The following is an 8148-nucleotide window of genomic DNA, read 5'->3' on the forward strand; positions in this document are numbered from 1 at the left end:
TTTAAACAAGTCCAAGTTAATATTCCTCTTTTAGATATAATCCATCAGGTTCCAACTTATGCCAAATTTTTAAAAGATCTTTGCACTAGGAAAAGGACCACTAATGTACCAAAGAAAGCATTTTTGGCTGCAAGTGTCAGTTCATACCTATCTAGCCATGTGTCAATTAAATATAAGGACCCTGGAGCTCCAACAATTTCTTGTGTTATTGGAGAAACCAATATAAAAAAGGCCTTGCTAGATCTAGGAGCTAGTGTGAATATCCTTCCATATTCAGTGTATGAACAACTAGGATTAGAAAAACTTCAACCTACTGGGATCACATTACAGTTAGCCGATAGATCTCTCAGGATCCCTAAGGGAATGGTCGAGGATGTTCTGATAAAGGTTGAAAATTTTATTTTTCCTGTAGATTTTATTATTTTAGAGACTGAGCCAGTTGCGAATCCTAAAGGACATATACCTGTCATTTTAGGAAGACCATTCTTAGCTACGGCCAATACTGAAATCAATTGTCGAAATGGTCTAATGAAGTTATCCTTTGAGAATATGACCATTGAGCTTAATGTTTTTAACTTAGAACAGGAATCCTCTTCTCATGCTGATGTCAATGTAGTCCAAGATGGTATTTATGAATCCATTGACATTAGTGATGATGAAGTCGACTTAGAGTCTAACCCCTGGTTAATCCATGAGTCTGAGGATGTCAATGAAATACTTAAAGAAAATCAGATTAATCAGAAATCGACACTTCCTACTGAACCAATCATTGAGATGGTGAACTCATCACCTAAACCATCGATAGAGGAAGCACCCATTTTAGAATTGAAGCCCCTCCCAGAACATCTCAAGTATGCATATCTAGGATCCAAAGAAACTTTGCCTGTAATTATTGCATCAGACCTAGATCCCAAGCAAGAGGAGGAGTTATTGTCAATTCTAAAAGCAAATCAAGAGGCAATAGGTTGGACCATTGCAGATATCAAAGGAATAAGCCCTTCTATAGTTCAACATAGAATATACTTAGAGGAAGAGGCTAGACCAACAAGAGAAGCCCAAAGAAGGCTTAATCCAGTTATGAAGGATGTAGTTAAAAAGGAGATTCTGAAACTCCTAGATAGTGGAATAATTTATCCTATTTCTGATAGCTCTTGGGTAAGCCCAGTTCAAGTAGTACCCAAAAATCTGGGGTAACAGTGGTCCAAAATGATGCAAACGAACTTATCCCAACTAGGACCCAAACGGGATGGAGGGTCTGTATAGACTATAGAAAGTTGAATGCTGCGACAAGGAAAGATCACTTTTCTTTGCCATTTATTGATCAAATATTGGAAAGACTAGCCGGACAAGAGTTTTACTATTTTCTTGATGGATACTCCGGTTACAACCAGATCCCCATAGCCGCTGAAGATCAAGAAAAGACTACATTCACCTGTCCATTTGATACTTTTGCCTATAGACGAATGCCCTTTGGACTATGTAATGCACCTGCAACCTTCCAGAGATGCATGATCAGCATGTTTTCAGATATGATAGAATGATTTCTAGAAATTTTTATGGATGACTTTTCTGTTTTTGGCCTAACCTTCTCCGAGTGTCTGAATCACCTGCAATTAGTTCTAGAACGATGTAAGGAGAAGCACCTAGTTCTCAACTGGAAAAAATGTCAGTTTATGGTCAAACAGGGAATAGTTCTTGGCCATGTCATTTCTAAAAAGGGGATTGAAGTGGACAAGGCCAAAATAGATCTAATTGCAAGTCTTTCACCACCTAAATCTGTGAAAGAAATACGTTCATTTTTAGGTCATGCTGGATTCTATAGAAGGTTTATTACCAACTTTAGCAAAGTAGCACGTCCACTGACTAATCTTTTGGCAAAGGATACCAAATTTGAATTTACTCATGAGTGCTTGGAATCTTTTGAATTTCTAAAAAATGTACTTGTATCAGCTCCAATCATTCATCCTCCTGTCTGGTCTGAACCATTTGAATTAATGTGTGATGCGTCCGATCATGTTGTGGGCGTAATCTTAGGTCAACGAATAAATAAGCTGCCTAGAGTGATATATTATGCAAGTAAAACCTTAAATGATGCGCAGCTTAACTACACCACAACTGAGAAGGAGTTCCTTGCCGTTGTCTTTGCTTTAGAAAAATTTAGATCTTATTTGGTTGGGACCCACACCATTGTTTACACCGATCACTCAGCCATTAGACATCTCCTAGCAAAGAAGGATGCCAAGGCACGCTTAATCAGATGGATTTTGCTCCTTCAAGAATTTGACCTAGAAATTAGGGACAAGAAAGGCACTGAGAACATTGTAGCAGATCATTTGTCCCGAATTTCAGTCGCACCATCTAGTGAACCACCCATCAATGAATCTTTCCCAGATGAGCAACTCATGTCTGTGTCTACTGAACCTTGGTTTGCTGATATTATAAATTATTTAGCCATAGGTAAGATACCTTCTCATTGGACTAAGCAGAATAAATATAAATTCTTTGCCCAAGTGAAGTATTTCATTTGGGATGATCCTTATCTTTTTAAACAATGTCCTGATCAAATTATTAGAAGGTGTATCCCAGATAACGAAGTCATGAATATTTTATCTTTTTGTCATGATCAAGCATGTGGGGGTCACTTCGCGTCTAAGAAAACTGCTGCTAAGGTTCTCCAATGTGGTTTTTATTGGCCCAATTTGTTTAAGGATGCTCATGAATATTGTAAAAGTTGTGCTCAATGTCAGAAAATGGGTCGAATCACCAAGCGACACATGATGCCACTCAACCCAATCTTGGTAGTTAAAGTTTTTGATGTTTGGAGGATCGATTTCATGGGACCATTTTCAAATTCCTTTGGAAATGAATATATTCTAGTAGCAGTTGATTATGTTTCAAAGTGGATAGAAGCAATTGCATGTAGAACACCCGATAGCAAAATGGTCATTAAGTTTCTTAAAGAAAATATTCTCTCCCGTTTCGGTATTCCTAGGGCAATCATTAGTGATCGGGGAACCCATTTTTGTAACCGACCTTTTGCAACATTGATGAAAAAGTATAATGTCACCCACAAATTAGCCACACCATATCATCCTCAAACTAGTGGGCAAGTTGAAGTGTCAAACCGACAAATCAAACAGATCCTGAAAAAAACTGTTAGTGCCAATAGAAAGGATTGGTCTTTGAAATTAATTGATGCACTTTGGGCATACCGAACCACTTTCAAGACCAATCTAGGAATGTCTCCTTATAGGATTGTGTTTGGTAAACCATGTCACTTGCCTATTGAGATAGAACACAAAGCCATGTGGGCCATCAAACAACTAAATACAAATTTGAACGACGCTGGAAATCATAGGAAGCTTCAATTGAATAAATTAGAAGAACTTAGAAATGAAGCCTATGAAAATGCAAAGATATACAAGGAACGAACCAAAGCATTTCATGATCAATCAATTATGAGAAAAACTTTCAATATCGGACAAAAGGTACTCTTATATAACTCTAGATTACATCTGTTTTCAGGAAAGCTTAGGTCTAGATGGACAGGACCATTTTTAGTAAAGGAAGTCTTTTCACACGGAGCTGTTGAGATTGAAAACCCAAGTAATGGTGTTATCTTTAAAGTTAATGGTCAACGATTAAAACCATTCTTGGAATTACCTGTCAAGACTGTTGAAGATGCCATGGTTCTTTATGAACCAACTTATTCTGATTAAGTTGCTTCGAGGTTTGGTCTGGCTGAAGACATAAAACTTAGCGCTTCTGGGAGGCAACCCAGCTTATTTAATTTCTAATGCTTTCTTTGTTTTCAGTTTGCTTAGGACAAATAAATTAGATAAACTCCATTGGGGACAATGTCGGTCAAGTTGGGGGGAGAGCTTGAACAAAATCAGGTGTTATCATTTCTTTTTCCTTCCACTATGAGTTATTTCTTGCATTTAATATATTATGTAAAAAAAATAAAAAATAAATATATATATATATATATATATATATGAAATAAATTAATCTATAAAAGAAATAAGAGTAAGTTAGAAAGTATTTGCTAATGTAGTGAGTCACGGAGAAGATTAGCTGGTTAGACTCTTGGTGGCTTAGGTCATTTAAAGACTATTAGCACTTCCAATTGCACATGCACACTAACAAGGTAAAGTAGGTGTTAATTGTAAGGCCAATTAAGGATTTGAGTATTATTTAAATTAGATAATTTTTTCTACACCCCAATTGAAGAAATTTGAATTTAAGGAAAGAGCTACCTGCCTGAAATAAAATACAAAACATAGAGTAAATATGGATTGCCCTAAGCCTAGTAACCGGGTCTCTTCACCTAAGTCAAGTGTTGAGATTTGCGTCAAACGGTGGTGGGAAGGCCAGGATGCTCAGCAAAAAAAAAAAAAAAAAACAGTGTGAAAGCTACCTTAGTTCTTTGTTTAATCTGGGGTGTATAGAAAATTAATCGAACTAAGTTATGAAAAATGATACAATTGACCTGTACAAGTTAATACTGAAATACTAAGTTAGTTATCACTCACACAAGTGCTATAAAACTTTAAGTGTACTCTAAGAAAGCTTCTAAGTAGACTGACTACCGATTCTAATTCGAAGCTCATTACTTAGTAATACTAGAAAACTTCTTGAATTTCGATCTTAAATTAATTTGCAAAGGAAGGATCTTTTTGAAATATGATCTTATTTTGGTACATTGCTAAGGGACTAGCAATGATTAAGTTGGGGGGTGTGATTTATGTCACAAATTGACATAAAAAGTATCAATTAATATCTAAATTATCTAACTTTATTAAGAAATTGATACTTGTTATTATATTTTGTAGAAGAAGAGATCATCAATAGAAAGAACAAGGAAAGAGAATTCCAACGGCATAAATTTTATGCAAAACGGAGTTAAATTGACCCAGGAATTGAAGAATGAAGAAAGAAGACTCAATTGGGTCAAACCCGAGTCAAATCAGATCAAAATTGGTCAAAAATTAACTAATTTGGTGATCTGGTTAGCCGTCTGGTCCACAGCAACAGGTGCATGGACCATGGACCCATCGGCGCACCATAAACCCCCTAACAACCCTCTAAAACCTCTTAGTCCCACATCTAAAGTTTTGAAAACCTTATAACCCCCAAATGCCTATAAAAAACCCCCAAAGGCCCTTGTTTTATGTATTCTTCCTTCCGATCAAGCTTGTAACCCTAGATAGTGGGGTTTTTAGCTCTCTTCTCAAGCCTCGAGCTTTAAGATTTTTGTAATAAATTTTTTTTATATAAAATCTTATTTTTATGCAATTTCATCTCTTTACATTATGCAATTTATTTTTCTTGCAATTAGGATAGTTTAATTTATGCAATTTAATTTTATGTAATTAGGTTAGTTTAAATTATGCAGTTTAAATTTATGCAATTAGGATAGTTTAATTTATGAAATTAGGGTAGTTTATTTTTCTGTATTTAAATTTTGCAAGTAGATTTAGATCATGTCTAGCTAAGCATCCCTTCTAGGGTTTGTGATGAAGCTAGATCATGAGTAGGGATTTTACATAGGGTTCTTTCTTTTTCTTAGGGTTTCTTTTTCTTCCTCTTTTGCCAAAAATTTTTGATGAACTACAGTTGGGTCAGAGTCCCTTCATAGTTCATGCTTGATTCAGTGCATAGGAGGAGAAAATCCTAAGGGATCCTAGTTACTACTCCCCTGTAAAGAATCTTGATGGGTTATCGTTGGGCCTTAGTCCCTTCATAATCTATGCTTGGGAAAGACAAGAGGAGTAGTCGTTAGGATCAATAAGAAAAATTCTAGGTAGAATTCCCTAATCTAGATCTAGTGGATTCAAAAACCCTAGATCCTTAGTCTTATTGTCTTTAGCAAACAACTTTCGACTTTCGATTTTTGTTAAAGCTCGCTTGAGCATAGATTTGAAAATTATTTTTAAATCAAGTCTCTGTGGGATCGATCCGTACTCGCTGGTCGTGCTACTCTACACACCGTGCGCTTGCGGTTTTATTTACAAATTTTAAGATTTGCACATCACGTGTCTATATTGAAACAAATCACAAAGTCTCTCAGTGTCTCTGTCTCACCTTGTTTGATTGAGAAGAGACTGTCGGATATCCGTGGCGGCCTTCGGCTTGTGCTGAAGTGGGCCGCGAAAAAATGTTCAAGCTGCTCGAAAGAATTAATGTTCTCTGACTGAAGTTCGGAATATCAAGCTCGAGCAGCCTTCCGAAGAGTTACCGAGAAGCCAATGCATAAGAGGACATCGGTTGTCCTGTGGATCATCATGAGAGCCTTATAGCTCTCCAAGTGATCGATCGAGTCGGTGGAGCCATCGTATGACTCCATTTGCAGCATCTTGAATCAAGAGAGAATCGGTTCATTCAAGATGCATCGAGAGAGAGGTTGGATGGTGTGAAAGTTATAGTCGTTAGAAGATTTTCGATCTTCCACTTGAAGTTGGATGAGCTGACGATCAATTTTTCGAAACTTACGTTCATAGTCGTTAAGTCACCCTTGCTGGGAAACTCTGAGGGTGAAACCCTTGAAGAACTCAAAGAAAGAGAAGAAGAAGGCATCCACGGCCATTTTTCCTTCTTGATGTTGTAAGCACGAGAAGGAGAGAGAGAACACCGCAAATGGTGGGTGGCATAGTGAGAGTACCCAGAATGTGGTGGTCCATCTCGATGAGAGTTTTGAGACGGTCACTCTGAAGATGAGGAGGGTGGATGCCGCAAAGGATAGCGGCTGTGCCTAAACGGCACTAATTGAGCCATCGGTTGCTCCATTGGCGGTTGTTGCTACTGCTGGGTTTGCTATTGTTGGAGGCTTTGAACCATCTCCGTTAAAACTTTCATTTGTTGCATGAGTGCAACAATCTATGCATTCGTAGTGACCACAGGATGCGAGGAATTGGACTCTGCCACTGAAGGTAGGGGAAGAACATCTTTCCGATGGGAAGATTGCCTCGCCGATCCAGTTGAATGCTGAGCTCTGATTCTCGGTATGGTTGACTATAGTTTTCTCTCCTATCTGGCGTGCCAGTCTGTTGTGACCAACTTCCTGTCGTCTGTCGTCGGTAAAGAGCATCTACAAAATCAAGTCCTCACAGATCGGAGTTATGTTCGGCGGGGACCCTTCGATGCTTAAGTCAGAGAGGAGTTGGTGAACAGGTAAAGATTTGAATGTGGCAGAGTCTTGGCCTCGAATTGCTTTACCGGTGCTGCTCACTTATCTCCATTTTATAGATGATTCTGATATAACCATCGAGCCGTGATCCCGCTTTTTATGGTGCTAAATTATCGGGTCATTATTGTAGAGTTAGTGGGTCGTTAATTCCTACTAATTACCGTGATATGCAATTGATAACCGTTTATAACGGTTAGGATATGTTGAGCAGATAAGCTGACTGTATGTCGGTAATACTGATAAGTCGGTAGAAGATCCGAATATCCATCGGCTGGTAACTCCGATATGCCGATGGTCTTCGGTCGGAGTAAATCGTCTGTTGTTGGTCGGTAGTAGCCGACTGTTGGTCGGTCAGCCGATTATGGATCAGTATAATATGTTTATTCGGCCGATGTAGAGTCAGAATCGGAGGTCGGTTGTATTATCCGAACAAGATAAAACTCAATCTTATGAAATATTGGCTCATAGATATTGAATTGAATCGAGTTGAGTCGGAATTTTGTTGGCCCAATGACACCTCTAATGAGATGTGCGATAGTTAGACTCTGCACTTATAAGTAGGTCAAGCTTGCAGAAACATGGGTCTAGAGCTCAAGTATATTCAAATTCGCCCTAAATCCATACTTGGGCTCCTGCTTATTTTAGCAGCATTTGCAGGCAAATGTCGACAGAAGCATGCGTTTGTATTATAAAATAGCACCCAATAAAGTATCAAACGCGGCCTTATTTACGTTGTACAATTAAGAAACTTGGAGATTTTATGTTGGAAGAAATCACTCGAAGCCAATCTCGCAGGTGCTGTCTCTCTCTTTGTCAGAAACTTCAAATATTTCTTTGTCAGAAACTTCAAATACCTAAGCATGAAAATAGTAGAGAGAGAAAAAAAAGAATCAAATCAGATCATTATAAAACATAAGGAGAAGTTGGATTACAAATTTAACAAGAAAAGGTCTCCCTCG

This window comes from Elaeis guineensis, chromosome 5 (genome assembly GCF_000442705.2).
Source record: "Elaeis guineensis isolate ETL-2024a chromosome 5, EG11, whole genome shotgun sequence".
NCBI lineage: Eukaryota > Viridiplantae > Streptophyta > Magnoliopsida > Arecales > Arecaceae > Elaeis > Elaeis guineensis.